General features: G+C 42.6%; 1 protein-coding gene across 2 annotated transcripts in view; it reads left to right on the forward strand.

Moving 5' to 3' along the window:
* Window positions 1-19,110, forward strand: part of Coq7 (ubiquinone biosynthesis protein COQ7, mitochondrial) — an 85,308-nt gene that overhangs the window by 32,223 nt on the left and 33,975 nt on the right. Inside the window, exon 2 of one of the 2 annotated variants that reach the window (XM_071665807.1) lies at window positions 16,654-17,795. The exons of the other annotated variant lie outside the window; for it this stretch is intronic. The gene's annotated coding sequence lies outside the window, so the exon portion shown is untranslated. The remainder of the gene's footprint in view (window positions 1-16,653; window positions 17,796-19,110) is intronic. 2 annotated transcript variants of the gene reach the window in all.

A 19,110-nucleotide genomic window follows, 5' to 3' on the forward strand; every position in this document is an offset into this window, starting at 1 on the left:
CTCACACAAGTCTCCATCCCAAGCTCACTTACTCTCACCACTCTCTTCACCCCAACATTCTCTCTTCTGAAAACCTCTACAAATCTTCACTTTCGCCTCCACAAGATAATGATCAGACATCCCTCCAGTTGCACCTCTCAGCACATGAACATCCAGAAGTGTCTCTTTCGCGCGCCTATCAATTAACATGTAATCCAATAACGCTCTCTGGCCATCTCTCCTACTTGCATATACTTATGTATATCTCTCTTTTTAAACGAGGTATTCCCAAGCACCAGTCCTTTTCCATTACATAAATCTACAAGCTCTTCACCATTTCCATTTACAACACTGAACACCTTATGTACACGAATTATTCCCTTAACTGCCACATTACTCACCTTTGCATTCAAATCACCCATCACTATAACCTGGTCTCGTGCATCAAATCTACTAACACACTCACTCAGCTGCTCCCAAAACACTTGCCTCTTATGAGCTTTCTTCTCATGCCCAGGTGCATATGCACCAATAATCACCGATCTCTCTCCATCCACTTTCAGTTTTACCCATATCAATCTAGAGTTTACTTTCTTACACTCTATCACATACTCCCACCACTCCTATTTCAGGAGTAGTGCTACTCCTTCCCTTGCTCTTGTCCTTTCACTAACCCCTGACTTTACTCCCAAGACATGCAAATATAAATTCCTATACATCTCAACGTATACATATATATACATACATAGACAAATACATATATACACATGTACATAATTTATACTTTCTGTCTTTATTCATTCCCATCGCCACCCTGCCACACATGAAATAACAACCCCCTCCCCCCACATGTGCGTGAGGTAGAACCAGGAAAAGACAACAAAGGCCACAGTCGTTCACACTCAGTCTCTAGCTGTCATGTAATGATGCACCAAAACCACAGCTCCCTTTCCACATCCAGACGTTTCACATGCCCTGGTTCAATCCATTGACAGCACATCGACCCCGGTATACCACATCATTCCAGCTCACTCTCTTCCTTGCACGCCTTTCACCCTCCTGCATGTTCAGGACCCTGATCACTCAAAATCTTTTTCACTCCATCTTTGCACCTTTAATTTGGTCTCCCACTTCTCCTTGTTCCCTCAACCTCTGACACATGTATTCTCTTGGTCAATCTTTCCTCACTCATTCTCTCTATGTGACCAAACCATTTCAAAACACCTTCTTCTGCTCTCTCAACCACACTCTTTTTATTACCACACATCTCTCTTACCCTATTATTACTTACTCGATGAAACCACCTCACACCACTTATTGTCCTCAAACATCTCATTTCCAGCACATCCACCCTCCTCTACACTACTCTATCTATAGCCCACACCTCACAACCATATAACATTGTTAGAACCACTATTCCTTCAAACTTACCCATTTTTGCTGTCCGAGATAATGATCTCGACTTCCACACATTTTTCAACGCTCACAGAACTTTTGCCCCCTCCCCCGCCCTATGACTCACTTCCGTTTCCATGGTTCCATCCGCTGCCAAATCCACTCCCGGATATCTAAAACACTTCACTTCCACCAGTTTTTCTCCATTCAAACTTACCTCCCAGTTGACTTGTCCCTCAACCCTACTGTACCTAATAACCTTGCTCTTATTCACATTTACTCTCAGCTTTCTTCTTTCACACACTTTACCAAACTCAGTCATCAGCTTCTGCAGTTTCACACAGGAATCAGCCACCAGCTGTGTATCATCAGCAAACAACAACTGACTCACTTCCCAAGCTCTCTCATCCACAATGGACAGCATACTTGCCTCTCTTTCCAAAACTCTTGCATTCACCTCCCTAACAACCCCTAACAACCCCATCCATGAACAAATTAAACAACCATGGAGACATCACACACCCCTGCCGCAAACCAACATTCACTGAGAACCAATCACTTTCCTCTCTTCCTACACGTACACATGCCTTACATCCTCGATAAAAACTTTTCACTGCTTCTAACAACTTGCCTCCCACACCATATATTCTTAATACCTTCCACAGAGCATCTCTATCTTATGCCTTCTCGAGACCTATAAATGCTAAATACAAATCCATTTGCTTTTCTAAGTGTTTCTCATACATTCTTCGAAGCAAACACCTGATACACACATCCTCTACCATTTCTGAAACCACACTGCTCTTCCCCAATCTGATGCTCTGTGTATGCCTTCACCCTCTCAATTAATACCCTCGCATATAATTTCCCAGGAATACTCAACAAACTTATACCTCTGTAATTTGACACTCACTTTTATCCCCTTTGCTTTTGTACAATGGCACTATGCAAGCATTCCGCCAATCCTCAGGCACCTCACCATTAGTCATATATTCATTAAATAACCTTACCAATCAGTCATCAGTACAGTCACCCCCTTTTTTAATAAATTCCACTGCAACACCATCCAAACCTGCTGCCTTGCCGGCTTTCATCTTCCACAAAGCTTTTGCTACCTCTTCTCTGTTTACCAAATCATTCTCCCTAACCCTCTCACTTTGCACACCTACCTCGACCAAAACACTCTATATCTACCATTCTATATCTACACATTCAAGAAACCTTCAAAATACTCATTCCATCTCCTTCTCACATCACCACTACTTGTTATCACCTCCCCATTAGCCCCCTTCACTGAAGTTCCCATTTGTTCCCTTGTCTTATGCACTTTATTTACCTCCTTTCAAAACATCTTTTTATTCTCCCTAAAAATTAATGATACTCTCTCACCGCAACTCTCATTTGCCCTCTTTTTCACCTCTTGCACCTTTCTCTTGACCTCCTGCCTCTTTCTTTTATACATCTCCCACTCATTTGCATTATTTCCCTGCAAAAATCGTCTAGATGCCTCTCTCTTCTCTTTCACTAATAATCTTACTTCTTCATCCCACCACTCGCTACCATTTCTGGTCTGCCCACCTCCCACACTTCTCATGCCACAAGCATCTTTTGTGCAAAGCCATCACTGCTTCCCTAAATACATCCCATTTCTCCCCCACTCCCCTTACATCCTTTGTTCTCACCTTTTTCCATTCTGTACTCAGTCTCTCCTGGTACATCCTCACACAGGTCTCCTTCCCAAGCTCACTTACTCTCACCACTCTCTTCACCCCAACATTCTCTCTTCTTTTCTGAAAACCTCTACAAATCTTCACCTTCACCGCCACAAGATAATGATCAGACATCCCTCCAGTTGCACTTTTCAGCACATTAACATCCAAAGTCTCTCTTTCGCGTGCCTATCAATTAACACGTAATCCAATACCGCTCTCTGGCCATCTCTCCTACTTCTGTACGTATACTTATGTATATCTCTTTTTAAGCCAGATATTTCCAATCACCAGACCTTTTTCAGCACATGAATCTACAAGCTCTTCACAATTTCCGTTTACACCACTGTACACCCCATGAACACTAAATATTCCCTCAACTGCCACATTACTCACCTTTGCATTCAAATCACCCATCACTATAACCCGGTCACATGCATCAAAACTACTAACACACTCACTCAGCTGCTCCCATAACACTTGCCTGTCATGATCTCTCTTCTCATACCCAGGTGCATATGCACCACTAATCACCCATCATAGAAGGCGACTAAAAAGGAAGGAAGCAGGAGGCTGCAAACTCTCTCCTCCTTGTATTTTAACTATCTGAAAGGGGAAACAGAAGAAGGAGTCATGCGGGGAGTGTTCATCCTCCTCAAAGGCTCAGATTGGGGTGTCTAAATGTGTGTGGATGTAACCAAGATAAGAAAAAACGAGAGATAGGTAGTATGTTTGAGGAAAGAAACCTGGATGTTTTGGCTCTGAGTGAAACGAAGCTCAAGGGTAAACGGGAAGAGTGGTTTGGGAATGTCTTGGGAGTAAAGTCAGGGGTTAGTGAAAGGACAAGAACAAGGGAAGGAGTAGCACTACCCCTGAAATAGGAGTGGTGGGAGTATGTGATGGAGTGTAAGAAAGTAAACTCTAGATTGATATGGGTAAAACTGAAAGTGGATGGAGAGAGATGGGTGATTAGTGGTGCATATGCACCTGGGCATGAGAAGAAAGATCATGAGAGGCAAGTGTTTTGGGAGTAGCTGAGTGAGTTTGTTAGTAGTTTTGATGCACGAGACCGGGTTATAGTGATGGGTGATTTGAATGCAAAGGTGAGTAATGTGGCAGTTGAGGGAATAATTGGTGTACATAGGGTGTTCAGTGTTGTAAATGGAAATGGTGAAGAGCTTGTAGATGTGCTGAAAAAGGACTGGTGATTGGGAATATCTGGTTTAAAAAGTGAGATATACATAAGTATACATATGTAAGTAGGAGAGATGGCCAGAGAGCATTATTGGATTACGTGTTGATAGGCACGCGAAAGAGAGACTTTTGGATGTTAATGTGCTGAGAGGTGCAACTGGAGGCATGTCTGATCATCATCTTGTGGTTTGCGAAGGTGAAGATTTGTAGAGGTTTTCAGAAAAGAAGAGAGAATGTTGGAGTGAAGAGAGTGGTGAGAGTAAGTAAGCTTCGGAAGGAGACTTGTGTGAGGAAGTACCAGGAGAGACTGAGTACAGAATGGAGAAAGGTGAGAACAAAGGATGTAAGGGGAGTGGGGGAGGAATGGGATGTATTTAGGGAAGCAGTGATGGCAGGTGCAAAAGATGCTTGTGGCATGAGAAGCATGGGAGGTGGGCAGACTAGAAAGTATAGTGAGTGGTGGGATGAAGAAGTAAGATTATTAGTGGAGAGAAGAGAGAGGCATTTGGACGATTTTTGCAGGGAAATGTTGCAAATGAGTGGGAGACGTATAAAAGAAAGAGGCAGGAGGTCAAGAGAAAGGTGCAAGAGGTGAAAAAGAGGGCAAATGAGAGTTGCGGTGAGAGAGTATCATTAAATTTTAGGGAGAATAAAAAGATGTTGTGGAAGGAGGTAAATAAAGTAAGACAAGGGAACAAATGGGAACTTCAGTGAAGGGGGCTAATGGAGAGGTGATAACAAGTAGTGGTGAGCTAAGAAGGGGATGGAGTGAGTATTTTGAAGGTTTGTTGAATGTGTTAGATGATAGAGTAGCAGATATAGGGTGTTTTGGTCTAGGTGGTGTGCAAAGTGAGAGGGTTAGAGAGAATGATTTGGTAAACAGAGAAGAGGTAGTAAGAGCTTTGCGGAAGATGAAAGCCGGCAAGGCAGCGGGTTTGGGTGGTATTGTAGTGGAATTTATTAAAAAAGGGGTGACTGTATTGTTGACTGGTTGGTAAGGTTATTTAATATATGTTTGACTCATGGTGAGGTGCCTGAGGATTGGCAGAATGCTGTCATAGTGCCATTGTTTGTACAAATGCAAAGGGGATAAAATTGAGTGCTCAAATTACAGAGGTATAAGTTTGTTTCAGAAGTGGTAGAGGATGTGTGGATCAGGTGTTTGCTTTGAAGAATGTATGTGAGAAATACTTAGAAAAGCAAATGGATTTGTATGTAGCATTTATGGATCTGGAGAAGGCATATGATAGAGTTGATAGAGATGCTCTGTGGAAGGTATTAAGAATATATGGTGTGGGAGGCAAGTTGTTAGAAGCAGTGAAAAGTTTTTATCGAGGATGTAAGGCATGTGTACGTGTAGGAAGAGAGGAAAGTGATTGGTTCTCAGTGAATGTAGGTTTGCGGCAGGGGTGTGTGATGTCTCCATGGTTGTTTAATTTGTTTATGGATGGGGTTGTTAGGGAGGTAAATGCAAGAGTTTTGGAAAGAGGGGCAAGTATGAAGTCTGTTGGGGATGAGAGAGCTTGGGAAGTGAGTCAGTTGTTGTTCGCTGATGATACAGCGCTGGTGGCTGATTCATGTGAGAAACTGCAGAAGCTGGTGACTGAGTTTGGTAAAGTGTGTGGAAGAAGAAAGTTAAGAGTAAATGTGAATAAGAGCAAGGTTATTAGGTACAGTAGGGTTGAGGGTCAAGTCAATTGGGAGGTGAGTTTGAATGGAGAAAAACTGGAGGAAGTGAAGTGTTTTAGATATCTGGGAGTGGATCTGTCAGCGGATGGAACCATGGAAGCGGAAGTGGATCATAGGGTGGGGGAGGGGGCGAAAATTTTGGGAGCCTTGAAAAATGTGTGGAAGTCGAGAACATTATCTCGGAAAGCAAAAATGGGTATGTTTGAAGGAATAGTGGTTCCAACAATGTTGTATGGTTGCGAGGCGTGGGCTATGGATAGAGTTGTGCGCAGGAGGATGGATGTGCTGGAAATGAGATGTTTGAGGACAATGTGTGGTGTGAGGTGGTTTGATCGAGTAAGTAACGTAAGGGTAAGAGAGATGTGTGGAAATAAAAAGAGCGTGGTTGAGAGAGCAGAAGAGGGTGTTTTGAAATGGTTTGGGCACATGGAGAGAATGAGTGAGGAAAGATTGACCAAGAGGATATATGTGTCGGAGGTGGAGGGAACGAGGAGAAGAGGGAGACCAAATTGGAGGTGGAAAGATGGAGTGAAAAAGATTTTGTGTGATTGGGGCCTGAACATGCAGGAGGGTGAAAGGAGGGCAAGGAATAGAGTGAATTGGAGCGATGTGGTATACAGGGTTTGACGTGCTGTCAGTGGATTGAATCAAGGCATGTGAAGCGTCTGGGGTAAACCATGGAAAGCTGTGTAGGTATGTATATTTGCGTGTGTGGACGTGTGTATGTACATGTGTATGGGGGGGGGGTTGGGCCATTTCTTTCGTCTGTTTCCTTGTGCTACCTCGCAAACGCGGGAGACAGCGACAAAGTATAAAAAAAAAAAAAAAAAAAAAAAAAAAAAAGTTTGTTGAGTATTCCTGGGAAATTATATGGTAGGGTGCTGATTGAAAGGGTGAAGGCATGTACAGAGCATCAGATTGGGGAAGAGCAGTGTGGTTTCAGAAGTGGTAGAAGATGTGTGGATCAGGTGTTTGCTTTGAAGAATGTATGTTAGAAATACTTAGAAAAGCAAATGGATTTGTATGTAGCATTTATTGGTCTGGAGAAGGCATATGATAGAGTTGATAGAGATGCTCTTAGGAAGGTATTAAAAATATATGGTGTGGAAGGCAAGTTGTTAGAGGCAGTGAAAAGTTTTTATCGAGGATGTAAGGCATGTGTACATGTAGGAAGAGAGGAAAGTGATTGGTTCCCAGTGAATGTTAGTTTGCGGCAGGGGTGTGCGATGTCTCTATGGTTGTTTAATTTGTTTATGGATTGGGTTGTTAGGGAGGTGAATGCAAGAGTTTTGGAAAGTGGGGCAAGTATGCAGTCTGTTGTGGATGAGAGAGCTTGGGAAATGAGTCAGTTGTTGTTCGCTGATGATACAGCGCTGGTGGCTGATTCGTGTGAGAAACTGCAGAAGCTGGTGACTGAGTTTGGTAAAGTGTGTGAAAGAAGAAAGCTGAGAGTAAATGTGAATAAGAGCAAGGTTATTATGTACAGTAGGGTTGAGGGACAAGTCAATTGGGAGGTAAGTTTGAATGGAGAATAACTGGAGGAAGTGAAGTGTTTTAGATATCTGGGAGTGGATTTGGCAGCGGATGGAACCATGGAAGCGGAAGTGAATCATAGGATTGGGGGAGGGGGCAAAAGTTCTGGGAGCGTTGAAGAATGTGTGGAAGTCGAGAACATTATCTCGGAAAGCAAAAATGGGTATGTTTGAGGGAATAGTGGTTCCAACAATGTTATATGGTTGCTAGGCATGGGCTATAGATAGAGTTGTGCAGAAGAAGGTGGATGTGCTGGAAGTGAGATGTTTGAGGACAATGTGTGGTGTGAGGTGGTTTGATTGAGTAAGTAATAATAGGGTAAGAGAGATGTGGTAATAAAAAGAGTGTGGTTGAGAGAGCAGAAGAGAGTGTTTTGAAATGGTTTGGTTTCATGGAGAGAATGAGTGAGAAAGATTGACCAAGAGGATATATTTGTCAGAGCTGGAGGGAATGAGGAGAAGTGGGAGACCAAATTAGAGGTGGAAAGATGGAGTGAAAAAGATTTTGAGTGATCAGGGCCTGAACATGCAGGAGGGTGAAAGGCATCGAAGGAATAGAGTGAATTGGAACGATGTGGTATACTGGGGTTGACGTCCTGTCAGTGGATTGAACCAGGGCATGTGAAGCGTCTGAGGTAAACCATGGAAAGTTCTGTGGGGCCTGGATGTGGAAAGGGAGCTCTGATTTCAGTGCATTGTACATGACAGCTAGAGACTGAGAACAAATGAGGCCTTTGTTGTCTTTTCCTAGCGCTACCTTGTGCACATGCGGGGGAGGGGGTTGTTATTTCATATGTGGCGATGTGGCGATGGGAATGAATAAAGGCAGATGGTATGAATTATGTACATGTGTATATATGTACGTGTCTGTGTGAGTATATATAATTATACGTTGAGATATATAGGTATGTATATTTGCGTGTGTGGACGTGTTTGTATATTCATGTGTATGTGGGTGGGTTGGGCCATTCTTTCGTTTGTTGGTTGCCCTAACTCGCTAACACGGGAGACAGCGACAAAGTAGAATAGTAATGATATAGAAAATAGTGAAAATATATAGATAGATAGATAGATATATAATGAGTGGTGGGATGAAGAAGTAAGATTATTAGTGAAAGAGAAGAGAGAGGCTTTTGGACGGTTTTGCTGGGAAATAGTGCAAATGACTGGGATATGTATAAAAGAAAGAGGCAAGAGGTCAAGAGAAAGGTGCAAGAGGTGAAAAAGAGGGCAAATGAGAGCTGGGGTGAGACAGTATCATCAAATTGTAGGGAGAATAAAAAGATTTTTTGGAATGAGGTATATATAGTGCGTAAGACAAGAGAACATATGAGAACATTGGTGAAGGTAGGCTGATGGGGAGGTAATAATGAGTTGTTGTGATGTGAGAAGGAGATGGAGTGCGTATTTTAAAGGTTTGTTGAATGTGTTAGATGATAGAGTGGCAGATATAGGTATTTTGGTTGAGGCAGTGAGCGAAGTGAGAGGGTCAGGGAGAATGGCTTGGTAAACAGATAAGAGGTAGTGAATGCTTTGCTGAAGATGAAAGCCGGCACGGCGGCAGGTTTGGATGGTATTGCAGCTGAATTTTTTAAAAAGTGGGTGACTTTGTTGTTGACTGGCAGGTGAGGATATTCAGTGTGTGTATGACTTGTGGTGAAGTGCCTGAGGATTGGCGGAATGCATTCATGGTGCCATTGTACAAAGGCAAAGGGGATAAAGGTGAGCATCCAAATTACAGAGGTATAAGTTTGTTGAGTATTCCTTGGAAATTATATGGGAGGGTATTGATTGAGAGGATGAAGGCATGTACAGAGTATCAGACTGGGGAAGAGCAGTGTGGTTTCAGAAGTGGTAGAGGATGTATGGATCAGGTGTATGCTTTGAAGTATGTATGTGAGAAATACTTGGAAAAACAAATGGATATGTTTGTAGCATTTATGGATCTGGAAAAGGCATATGATAGAGTTGATAGAGATGCTCTGTGGAAGGTATTAAGAGTATATGGTGTGGGAGGCAAGTTGCTAGAAGAAGCGAGAAGTTTTTATTGAGTATGTGAGGTGTGTGTACGAGTAGGAAGAGAGGAAAGTGATTGGTTCTCAGTGAATGTCGGTGGCAGGGGTGCGTGATGTCTCCATGGTTGTTTAATTTGTTTATGGATGGGGTTGTTAAGGAGGTGAATGCAAGATTCTTGGAGAGAGGTGGTAAGTATGCAGTATGCTGGGCCATTCTTTCGTTTGTTTCCTTGTGCTACCTTGCTAACACGAGAGACAGCGACAAAGTATAATAGAATAAAAAAATACATATTATTTAGTATATTTTTATTATTATACTTTGTCGTTGTCTCCCACATTAGGGAGGTAGCGCAAGGAAACAGATGAAAGAATGGCTCAACCCACTCATATACACATATATATACATACACGTCCACACATAGACTTATACAACCTAAACATTTCAACGTATACATATATATAAACATACACAGACATATACATACATACTTATGTACATAATTCATACTTGTTGCCTTTATTCATTCCAGTCCCTACCCCGCCACATATGGAATGACAACCCCCTCCCCCCGCACGTATGCAAGGTAGCACTAGGAAGAGACAACAAAGGTGACATTCATTCACACTCACTCTCTCGCTGTCATGTATAATGCACCGATCCCACTGCTCCCTTTCCACATCCATGCTCCACAAAACTTTCCATGGTTTACCCCAGACGCTTCCCATGCCCTGGTTCAATCCATTGACAGCACGTCGACCCCGGTATACCACATCGTTCCAATTCACTCTATTCCTTGCATGCCTTTCACCCTCCTGCATGTTCGGGCCCCGATCACTCAAAATCTTTTTCACTCCATCCTTCCACCTCCAGTTTGGTCTCCCACTTCTCCTCTTTCCCTCCACCTCTGACACATATATCCTCTTTATCAGTCTTTCCTCACTCATTCTCTCCATGTGACTAAACCATTTCAATGCACCCTCTTCTGCTCCCTCAACCACACTCTTTTTATTACCACGCATCTCTCTTACCCTTTCATTACTTAATTGATCAAACCACCTCAGACCACATATTGTCCTCAAACATCTCATTTCCAACACATCCACCCTCCTCCGCACAACCCTATCTATTGCCCACGTCTCGCAACCATATAACATTGTTGGAACCACTATTTCTTCAAACATGCCCATTTTTGCTTTCCGAGATAAGGTTCTCATCTTCCACACATTCTTCAACTCTCCCAGAACTTTCTCCCCCCCCTCCCCCATCCTGTGACTCACTTCCGCTTCCGGGGTTCCATCCGCTGCCAAATCCACTCCCAGATATCTAAAACACTTCACTTCCTCCAGTTTTTCTCCATTCAAACTTACCTCCCAATTGACTTGTCCCTCAACCCTACTGTACATGATAACCTTGCTCTTATTCACATTTACTCTCAGCTTTTTTCTTTCACACACTTTACCAAACTCAGTCACCAGCTTCTGCAGTTTCTCACACGAATCAGTCACCAGCATTGTATCATCAGCGAACAACAACTGACTCACTTCCCAAGCCCTCTCATCCACAACAGACTGCATACTTGCCCTTCTTTCCAAAACTCATGCATTCACCTCCCTAACAACCCCATCCATAAACAAATTAAACAACCATGGAGACATCACACACCCCTTCTGTAAACCGACATTTACTGAGAACCAATCACTTTTCTCTCTTCCTACTTGTACACATGCCTTACATCCTCAATAAAAACTTTTCACTGCTTCTAAGACCTTGCCTCCCACACCATATACTCTTTATACTTTCCACAGAGCATCTCTATCAACTCTATCATATGCCTTCTCCAGATCCATAAATGCTACATACATATCCATTTGTTTTTCCTAGTATTTCTCACTTACATTCTTCAAAGCATACACCTGATCCAAACATCCTCTACCACTTCTGAAACCACACTGCTCTTCCCCAATCTGATGCTCTGTACATGCCTTCACCCTCTCAATCAATACCCTCCTGTACAATTTCCTAGGAATACTCAACAAACTTATACCTATGTAACTTGAACGCTCCCCTTTATCCTCTTTTCCTTTGTACAGTTGCACTATGCATGCATTCCGCCAATCCTGAGGCACTTCACCATGAGCCATACATACATTGAACATCCCCACCAACCAGTCAACAACAAAGTCACCCCTTTTTTAAATAAATTCCACTGCAGTACCATTCAGACCCACCGCCTTGCCGGCTTTCATCTTTCGCAAAGCTTTCACTACCTCTTCTCTGTTTACTAAATCATTCTCCCTGACCCTCTCACCTCACACACCACCTCAACCAAAACACCCTATATCTGCCAGTCTACCATCTAACACATTCAACAAACCTTCAAAATTCTCACTCCATCTCCTTCTCCCATCACCACTACTTGTTATTACCTCCTTATTAGCCCCTTCACTGATGTTCCCATTTGTTCTTTTGTCTTACGCACTTTATTTACCTCCTTCCAAAAATTTTTTATTATTCTCCCTAAAATTTAATTATACTTTCTCACCCCAACTCTCATTTGCCCTCTTTTCACCTCATGCACCTTTCTCTTGACCTCTTTCTTTTATACATCTCCCACTCATTTGCACTATTTCCCTGCAAAAATTGTCCAGATGCCTCTCTCTTCTCTTTCACCAATATTTTTGCTTCTTTATCCCACCTCTCACTACTTTTTCTAATCTACCCACCTCCCAAGCTTCTCATGCCACAAGCATCTTTTGTGCAAGCCATTACTGCTTCCCTAAATACATCCCATTCCTCCCCCACTCCCCTTACGTCCTTTGCTCTCACCTTTTTCCATTCTGCATTTAGTCTCTCCTGGTACTTCCTCACACAAGTTTCCTTCCTAAGCTCACTTACTCTCACCACTCTTCACCCCAACATTTTCTCTTCTTTTCTTAAAACCTCTACAAATGTTCACTTTCGCTTCCACAAGATAATGATCAGACATCCCTCCAGTTGCACCTCTCAGCACATTAACATCCAAAAGTCTCTCTTTCATGCGCCTATCAATTGACACATAATCCAATAACACTCTCTGGCCATCTCTCCTACTTTAATACGCATACTTATGAATATCATTTTGAACCAGGTATTCCCAATCACCAGTTCTTTTTCAGCACATAAATGTACAAGCTCTTCACCATTCCCATTTGCAACAATGAACACCCCATGTGCACCAGTTATTCCCTACATTGCCACATTACTCACATTTGCATTCAAATCACCCATCACTATAACCCGGTCTCTTGCATCAAAACTGCTAACACACTCACTCAGCTACTCCCAGAACACTTGCCTCTCATGATCTTTCTTCTCATGCCCAGGTGCATAGGCCCCAATAATCACCCATCTCTCTCCACCACTTTCAGTTTTAACCATATCAGTCTAGAGTTTACTTTCGTACACTCTATCATATACTTCCACAGCTCCCATTTCAGGAGTAGTGCTACTCCTTCCCTTGCTCTTGCCCTCTCACCAACCCCTGACTTTACTCCCAAAACATTCCCAAACCACTTTTCCCCTTTACCCTTGAGCTTCGTTTCACTCAGAGCCATAATATCCAGGTTCCTTTCCTCAAACATACTACCTATCTTTCCTTTTTTCTCATCCTGGTTACATCCACACACATTTAGACACCCCAGTCTTAGCCTTCAAGGAGGATGAGCACTCCCCACATGACTCCTTCTTGTGTTTCCCCTTTTAGAAAGTTCAAATAGAAGGACGGGAGGGTTTCTAGCCCCCCACTCCTGTCCCCATTAGTCGCCCTCTACAGCAGGCGGGGGATGTGTGGGAAGTATTCTTTCTCCCCTATCCCCAGGGATTATATTATGTATATATTTTTTTTTTTTTCAAACTTCGCCATTTCCCGCGTTAGCGAGGTAGCGTTAAGAACAGAGGACTGGGCCTTTTTTGGAATATCCTCACCTGGCCCCCTCTGTTCCTTCTTTTGGAAAATTAAAAAAAAAAATGAGAGGGGGGGATTTCCAGCCCCCTGCTCCCTCCCCTTTTAGTCACCTTCTACGACACGCAGGGAATACGTGGGAAGTATTCTTAATCCCCTATCCCCAGGGATAATTATGTATTTTTTTTTTTTTTTTTATACTTTGTCGCTGTCTCCCGCGTTTGCGAGGTAGCGCAAGGAAACAGACGAAAGAAATGGCCCAACCCCCCCCCCCCATACACATGTATATACATACATCCACACACGCAAATATACATACCTACACAGCTTTCCATGGTTTACCCCAGACGCTTCACATGCCTTGATTCAATCCACTGACAGCACGTCAACCCCGGTATACCACATCGCTCCAATTCACTCTATTCCTTGCCCTCCTTTCACCCTCCTGCATGTTCAGGCCCCGATCACACAAAATCTTTTTCACTCCATCTTTCCACCTCCAATTTGGTCTCCCTCTTCTCCTCGTTCCCTCCACCTCCGACACATATATCCTCTTGGTCAATCTTTCCTCACTCATTCTCTCCATGTGCCCAAACCACTTCAAAACACCCTCTTCTGCTCTCTCAACCACGCTCTTTTTATTTCCACACATCTCTCTTACCCTTACGTTACTTACTCGATCAAACCACCTCACACCACACATTGTCCTCAAACATCTCATTTCCAGCACATCCATCCTCCTGCGCACAACTCTATCCATAGCCCACGCCTCGCAACCATACAACATTGTTGGAACCACTATTCCTTCAAACATACCCATTTTTGCTTTCCGAGATAATGTTCTCGACTTCCACACATTCTTCAAGGCCCCCAGAATTTTCGCCCCCTCCCCCACCCTATGATCCACTTCCGCTTCCATGGTTCCATCCGCTGCCAGATCCACTCCCAGATATCTAAAACACTTCACTTCCTCCAGTTTTTCTCCATTCAAACTCACCTCCCAATTGACTTGACCCTCAACCCTACTGTACCTAATAACCTTGCTCTTATTCACATTTACTCTTAACTTTCTTCTTCCACACACTTTACCAAACTCAGTCACCAGCTTCTGCAGTTTCTCACATGAATCAGCCACCAGCGCTGTATCATCAGCGAACAACAACTGACTCACTTCCCAAGCTCTCTCATCCCCAACAGACTTCATACTTGCCCCTCTTTCCAAAACTCTTGCATTTACCTCCCTAACAACCCCATCCATAAACAAATTAAACAACCATGGAGACATCACACACCCCTGCCGCAAACCTACATTCACTGAGAACCAATCACTTTCCTCTCTTCCTACACGTACACATGCCTTACATCCTTGATAAAAACTTTTCACTGCTTCTAACAACTTTCCTCCCACACCATATATTCTTAATACCTTCCACAGAGCATCTCTATCAACTCTATCATATGCCTTCTCCAGATCCATAAATGCTACATACAAATCCATTTGCTTTTCTAAGTATTTCTCACATACATTCTTCAAAGCAAACACCTGATCCACACATCCTCTACCACTTCTGAAACCACACTGCTCTTCCCCAATCTGATGCTCTGTACATGCCTTCACCCTCTCAATCAATACCCTCCCATATAATTTACCAGGAATACTCAACAAACTTATACCTCTGTAATTTGAGCACTCACTCTTATCCCCTTTGCCTTTGTACAATGGCACTATGCACGCATTCCGCCAATCCTCAGGCACCTCACCATGAGTCATACATACATTAAATAACCTTACCAACCAGTCAACAATACAGTCACCCTCTTTTTTAATAAATTCCACTGGAATACCATCCAAACCTGCTGCCTTGCCGGCTTTCATCTTCCGCAAAGCTTTCACTACCTCTTCTCTGTTTACCAAATCATTTTCCCTAACCCTCTCACTTTGCACACCACCTCGACCAAAACACCCTATATCTGCCACTCTATCATCAAACACATTCAACAAACCTTCAAAATACTCACTCCATCTCCTTCTCACATCACCACTACTTGTTATCACCTCCCCATTTGCGCCCTTCACTGAAGTTCCCATTTGCTCCCTTGTCTTACGCACTTTATTTACCTCCTTCCAGAACATCTTTTTATTCTCCCTAAAATTTAATGATACTCTCTCACCCCAACTCTCATATATTATGTACATTATCAGCATTACACTCCTGGGCATTGGGAAGGTTAGTAACGGTTATGTAGTGAGTGAGCGCTTCAGTGATTGTCAAGTTGCACTTCTCTGACCCAGGAACCTGTCTTCTTTCTGCTTTACCCAAACATGGACTGCTGGCATTCTGTCCATATATGTTTTCTTGTCTCACATAACAATTGACAACACTTAGCTCACACAAGTCATTCTTTGTAACCCCAGATTTTCTTGTAGTGAGTGCTATGGGATAACCCTTCCTTTTGGTAAAACAGTAGGTGGTAAAACAGTAGGTGCAATAGATAGAAGTAATAGGTAGGAACACTAGGCAGGAGCAATAGGTAGAAACATTAAGTAGTAGGGGGTAAGAACCTTAGACAGGTGCAGTAGGTTGGAACCAAAGTTGGGCACTAAAGCCATTATCCAATAACAGATATTTATCGAAGTTAATTTCTGTTATTGGACTAGTATTGGAAGTTAACTTCCATGATTGATATCCCAGATCAGTCAACTTTTGATGAATCAATTTTTTAGTCTGATAATGTCCTTTAATTTTTTGTCTGATAGAATTTTCATCTTTTTATTTTTAGGTTCTTCAGTATAATTGTTATTCTTTGTTGTTAATTCTACTTGTAATAGGAAAGTTTAAACTATGATTGGTTTTATAACTGGTATACTTTGTTGTTCATTCTCGTTGTCATTCATATGTATATATGATAATGTCACTTGTTATATAAATGAAATATAAAGTTCAGAAATATTGTTTGTTTCGTATGTCCAACATAATCATGCAATGATTAGTTTTTATTATTTCTGTGTAGTGATGAAAACTATATGGTTTGTAAAATAATTCAAACAAATATTAAAAACAGATTTATCATTTCCTTACATTTTGTTAGTGATAGCTCAGCCACCAAACAAACCATTACTGACTCCTTCCTGACCCCAGTTCTAACTACCCCAGTTTCTCCTCCCTTCCCTCCCCCATACTGTTTCTGTACGGAACAGGTACAGTGCAAGGTTACAAGCAGAAGTGGACGTGTCATGGATCTTCCTGGTTGACAGTTGCCAGTTATCTGGCAGGGAAAGAACTCTATTAAGATTCATAAACTTTGTGATTATTATGTGTAAAGCTGAATAAAATACTTTAGAAAGGACAGATATCGACTGTTCTTTTTTTCTCAAAATAAATAGGACAACCAAATCTAAAAGAAGACAGACCTGGCAACCCTGCCACACTGGATTCAGCCATGTCAGTGGTAGCAGGTAACAGTGTTCAGTATCATCATCAACTTGACAGCATTCACTTCTCTAACTTCTCTTACGGTTTGGTCTCCACAAGATAAACTTACAACAGTACAAGACTACAATAGACCATGGTCCATGAAACACCAAGACGAAGTTCTCAACATTAAGATCACCTCTGTCTCAGGCACTTCTGAGTCTCAGCCTGACTGTCTGTCTGTGATGGAGACTTCTTAGCATCTGACAGCCAGGTCATTGCTACCCAGGACCAGAAGCCTCTCCAAAAACCCTGGCCCCACATGGAGTGCTACCTCAAGTTCAGCCATCAGGACAAAGACAACAACAAGGTACTCTGCTCGGAGTGCCATTATTGCCACCTAACCAAGAAAATTGTTTGAGGACATGTCACCAGCCTTAATAATATAAAATCCCATGTCAAGAGGATCCCCCCCCCCTCCATCCTCAGCCATCCAGTTTGAGGAGACCAAGGCTGGCTCTGGCCATGGCAAGCACCGCTACCACTCCTTCAGCAGCAGCAGTGTGCACAGCTCTAGCGCCACCACCACTCCTTCAGCAGTAGCAGTGTGCACAGCTCTGGCACCGCCGCCCCCAATCTGCCTACCAAGAAGGTCTGGCAGCCCACCACAGCTAGGCCCTAGGCTCAGCCAGCACTAGCACTGCTGTATGCCAGTCCACTGTTGAGAAAAGATAGTCCGTCTTTTCATCACCAACATACTTCCGCTCCATGTGGTTAAGTCCAAGGAGTTTGTTGACCTGATCAGGACCCTCAGCTTGAGCAGGAATATTGATGACAAACAATAGGCAGTCGAGGAGGCCCTCATCAACACTTTTGATGGGGTAATGTACTTGGTGACCACTGCCGACCGTTGGACTGCTCACAATAGGTAATTATCATTTATGTATTTATAAATGTTTAATGTACTAGTACATTTACTGTAATAAGTAGAATAAATAATTATGCATATACAGTGAATATTACTGTTTATTTTCTATAGAAATTGCCATAAATTGGATTTCAGTTTAATTTTAGAATTTTAAGAATAGAGTGGCAGATATAGGGTGTTTTGGTTGAGGTGGTGTGCAAAGTGAGATGGTTAGGGAAAATGATTTGGTAAATAGAGAAGAGGTAATAAAAGCTTTACGGAAGATGAAAGCCAGCAAGGCAGCAGGTTTGGATGGCATTGCAGTGGAATTTATTAAAAAAGGGGGTGACTGTATTGTTGACTGGTTGGTAAGGTTATTTGATGTATGTATGATTCATGGTGAGGTGCCTGAGGATTGGCAGAATGCTTGCATAGTGCCATTGTACAAAGGCAAAGGGGATAAGAGTGAGTGCTCAAATTACAGAAGTATAAGTTTGTTGAGTATTCCTGGTAAATTATATGGGAGGGTATTGATTGAGAGGGTGAAGGCATGTACAGAGCATCAGATTGGGGAAGAGCAGTGTGGTTTCAGAAGTGGTATAGGATGTGTGGATCAGGTGTTTGCTTTGAAGAATGTATGTGAGAAATACTTAGAAAAACAAATGGATTTGTATGTAGCATTTATGGATCTGGAGAAGGCATATGATAGAGTTGATAGAGATGCTCTGTGGAAGGTTTTAAGAATATATGGTGTGGGAGGCAATTTGTCAGAAGCAGTGAAAAGTTTTTATCGAGGATGTAAGGCATGTGTACGTGTAGGAAGAGAGGAAAGTGATTGGTTCTCAGTGAATGTAGGTTTGCGGCAGGGGTGTGTGATGTCTCCATGGTTGTTTAATTTGTTTATGGATGGGGTTGTTAGGGAGTTGAATGCAAGAGTTTTGGAAAGAGGGGCAAGTATGCAGTCTGTTGTGGATGAGAGAGCTTGGGAAGTGAGTCAGTTGTTGTTCGCTGATGATACAGCGCTGGTGGCTGATTCATGTAGGAAACTGCAGAAGCTGGTGACTGAGTTTGGTAAAGTGTGTGAAAGAAGAAAGTTAAGAGTAAATGTGAATAAGAGCAAGGTTATTAGGTACAATAGGGTTGAGGGTCAAGTCAATTGGGAGGTAAGTTTGAATGGAGAAAAACTGGTGGAAGTAAAGTGTTTTAGATATCTGGGAGTGGATCTGGCAGCAGATGGAACCATGGAAGTGGAAGTGAATCATAGGGTGGGGGAGGGGGCGAAAATTCTGGGAGAGTTGAAGAATGTTAGGAAGCCGAGAACATTATCTTGGAAAGC

Source organism: Panulirus ornatus, chromosome 10 (genome assembly GCF_036320965.1).
Source record: "Panulirus ornatus isolate Po-2019 chromosome 10, ASM3632096v1, whole genome shotgun sequence".
Lineage (NCBI taxonomy): Eukaryota > Metazoa > Arthropoda > Malacostraca > Decapoda > Palinuridae > Panulirus > Panulirus ornatus.